Here is a 4,211-nt window from a genome sequence, read left to right on the forward strand (position 1 = left end):
ACCATTGGCTGCAGTCTAAAAATTTTTGCTCTGAACTTTGTGGTATCAAAAGATTATATATATACATATATATATGTATATATATCACATTCTCTGTGTGTGTGTCTCTTACACATACATACACACACATAAAGCTTAAAATTCCATATCAATAGCACATCCACTATTCCTAAAAAATTGTTCATTGTTTTTTTTGCTTTTCAAATAGAGTCCAAACTTTCAGCCTTATAAACCAAAAAGAACAAATTAGCAAGCAAAACAATTATAATGACAAACATTTTCTATATATACATGATGTGTGATAGGCATTGTTCACAGAAAGGTACCTGGGAAGCTACAAAGTAATTAATTTTGAGAGTTTGAGTTTTGTGTTATGAGTTCATCATGACTCCAAAAGGTGCTACTAATATTTATTTATTCATAATTCTAACTTTAAGCTGGGGTGTCAGACTTGGAAGCAAAGAGATTGAGTTTCTGGAAGAAATCCAGAAATTCTGGCTGTTCTCAGTTTACCTTGCAAGAAACTCAGACAAGCAGAGCAAGACAAGGGCATGTGCGTAGGAGAAGTTGCAATTGTCTGATTTGGCATGTTGATAAGTTTAGAATTCTGAATAAATATTATTAGAAAACCTTTGCTAGCTCTCTTCCTTGCAGTTGGACAGGACAAAGAAAAATCAAGGGCATAGTCATAGCTAAGTAGGAATGACAAAGTTGTGAATGCATGGCTTGCACCTCCAACCTGTCTGCAACTATGCTCAAATTTTGAAGATTCCTGCCTAGTAGTCTATGATTCTAGCCTCCATATTCAATATGCAGTCCTGAATATAAATCATTAATTGAAGTTGTGTTATGGACTAAAGGAGAGTAATCCATTTACCAATGTATATAATATATAAAATACTTTGTGTATCTTCATGTGGTGATTCTAAAATATTTATTGCCTCCATCAGATTTACTTAAAAAATGCAGTTTGAAGGAATAAATGTTTACAGATGAAGGATGATTAAGCAGATAGACTAGTATCGTCATGTTTTGGTGATCTCAACTCTGGAATATCAACAAACCAACTCCTTGGTAATTGTTAGTTGCAAATGGGCCATCTTTGAAATCAGTCACTCTAACTATAAAGAGGTCTGCTTCCCCCTGCTGGAAGCATCCAATAGCTGCACTTAATCCAGCAATCTTTTTAATAACGTCACCATTGATAGGAACTGCTCGCTCACATTTATTAAGTGCTTACTCAATAAATGGGTTTGGTATAAAAAATGATAATAAAATGTCCCTTTCCTCTTGTGCATGACAAAATCTTTCTTATGACTCCCGGAGATGTGACTATAATTCTATCTAGGCTTCTCCTTGACCACGCCGTGTGTGCTAATACACAAGCCTAAGAAACAACATGGTTTGAGGCTCTAAGACTTGAAAAGTGCTTTGTTGGCTTCTGGGCAATCGTCCCACATCTTTCCCTTCTTGCAAAACCCACAATCACATGCAGAATCTCCAGGTTCTCAAAGAGGAGAAATCTTTATTTTCTTTTCTTTTTTTTATGTTTTTTAAATTATTATTATTTTTTATTATTATACTTTAAGTTTTAGGGTACATGTGCACAATGTGCAGGTTACTTACATATGTATACATGTGCCATGCTGGTGTGCTGCACCCACTAACTCGTCATCTAGCATTAGGTATATCTCCCAATGCTATCCCTCCCCCCTCCCCCCACCCCACAACAGGCCCCAGAGTGTGATGTTCCCCTTCCTGTGTCCATGTGTTCTCATTGTTCAATTCCCACCTATGAGTGAGAATATGCGGTGTTTGGTTTTTTGTTCTTGCGATAGTTTACTGAGAATGATTTCCAATTTCATCCATGTCCCTACAAAGGACATGAACTCATCATTTTTTATGGCTGCATAGTATTCCATGGTGTATATGTGCCACATTTTCTTAATCCAGTCTATCATTGTTGGACATTTGGGTTGCTTCCAAAGTGCTGGGATTACAGGCATGAGCCCTTATTTTCTTTTTCTAAATGTCCTATTGCTTTTCTTATCCATCATTCCTTTCGTATTTCTTTTCTGTCACAGAAATCTTCAGTGTCTGGTGGAGGCCTTTCTTCTTGAAGCAATTACATGTTTGTTTACCATAATACATTTTATAAGAATAAAAATACCTGACTCCTTCCTTATATCTATGTGTGTATATTTTATGTATATATTAATTATTCCACATAACCGGAGTCAATGAAAGACAATTTTACAAAACAATTTTTTACAAAACCCTTAAATAAATTCATCAAATTTTACATATCTATGGTATGCCTTAATACTTTATGAACAAGTTTATAAAAATGTCATGATTTGAAACTGAAGTTAATAAACATAGTGACTGTGAATAGCTACTGAAGTTTCTGATTAAGTAACATATCATAATTATGGCTGGTCGCCATTGGATGTTTTCCAATTGTCATCAGGAAATGAGGTGTATCCTCAGGAAGATAATTAAAAGAAAATTGTTATATAATTTTCTAGGACAGTAATAAACACTCACAGATAATGAATATTGAAGACAAATTGGTGCTTTGCAATTAAGTTTGTTTTCCAAATCAAGTTTGTGTGTTACAGAAGGAGGTTCACTTTGGAGAGTGAAATTTCTAAGATGAAACAGATCTCTGGTGATTCATGGCAGATAGGAAAAACAAGACCATTCTTAGTTTTGAGATTTCCAAAGAGTAATATCACATGGGGACAATTTTATTAAAAACACAGCAGTTTCGGATTTTTTCAGTCCTCAGATGAAGATTGGTGTTCTTTATAAAGTTCTGCTCCAACTTACAGAAAAGTTGTGAAGATAATGTTTTGTTTCATTTGACTATTCCTTGGTCAGAACTCACTATGTTTTATATTAGTATTGTCTATTGGTGACCTTGAATTTGATTTGAATTTGATTTCACAATTTTCACACTGCCACATATTAAATTTTATAGTACAGATACCAGGATTCAAAACAGGTGAGGATCTAATACTGGGAGATCAGAACCCAAAGTCAAAAAGTATCTCAAATTACTTTGACAGTCTCATGCAGGAGACTTCTGTTCTCTCTGTGAGATTCTTAGCTCTGTTATCATACATAACACTATTTTAATCAAGCCAAAGACTGATAAAAATCAGCAAAGATCATTTGCACTGTATTTTGACCTAATTTGGCAGTTAAAATTGGTCAATGGATGGTGACACAAACAATTCTTGGAGAGTTTAAGACTCACTGTGTTCTCTGATGGTAATTCTTTTTTAAATGTATATATTCTGTTAACATTTCATTATGGTTTTAGTTTGTTTTTTAGTCTGTATACTCAAGGACTATGATTTCCATATCAGAATTTTCTTTTCATTTTTGACAAGTCTTTTTAACTTTGTATGAACTAGATTAATAGTAATTGCAAATAGTTTAAAACCAGTAAATAGAAAATCAAGGGCTAAGATATGCAGTACACATAATTTAAAAAAATTGATTAGGCATCCCTATTATCTGAAAAATTACATAACTCTTTATTTGGCTTTTTAATGTAAAATTAGAAATTCTAAGAAAGTTTATATTTACCAAATTAAAATTTAGTTTTTTTTTTTAAACTCAACTTTATGTGAATACTCTGATTTAAATGACCATACCTCTTTATGAAAAGGAATGGTAGATCTAACATACTATGTACATTGCTAATGTTTGGAGAGCACTTGTGTCTATAATGAAGTATCAATGTTAACGGAAAATACTAAGAAGAAGACTAAAATGTAAAAAATACTATCTTATTTTCTTAGCTTAAGGTATTTTAATAGGCTGTTACTAATTATGGCTATAACTACATGTGTCAACGTTTTTGCTAAAGAATAACACATTATGGCTGAACAAAAATTGTTCAACATTATATGTGAAAATGGGTATTAATTGAACCATTTTGGCTAATATAACCATTTCTTGAAATTATTACTTATATTTGTGGCTTCTATTGTTCTACCCCTCACAATTAAATGGGGGTTTCAACATGGTGACTACAGTTAATAAGTTTTTCTTGAAAATTGCTAAGAGAGTACATTTTAAGTGTTTTCATCATGAAAAATAATAAGTATGTGAATTAATTCACACATTAGCTCAATTGAGCCATTCCACAATGTATACATATTTGAAAACGTGTTGTACATGACAAATATATATCTTTT

The sequence above is a fragment of the Pan troglodytes genome, chromosome 2 (assembly GCF_028858775.2).
Source record: "Pan troglodytes isolate AG18354 chromosome 2, NHGRI_mPanTro3-v2.0_pri, whole genome shotgun sequence".
In the NCBI taxonomy this organism is placed as follows: Eukaryota; Metazoa; Chordata; class Mammalia; order Primates; family Hominidae; genus Pan; species Pan troglodytes.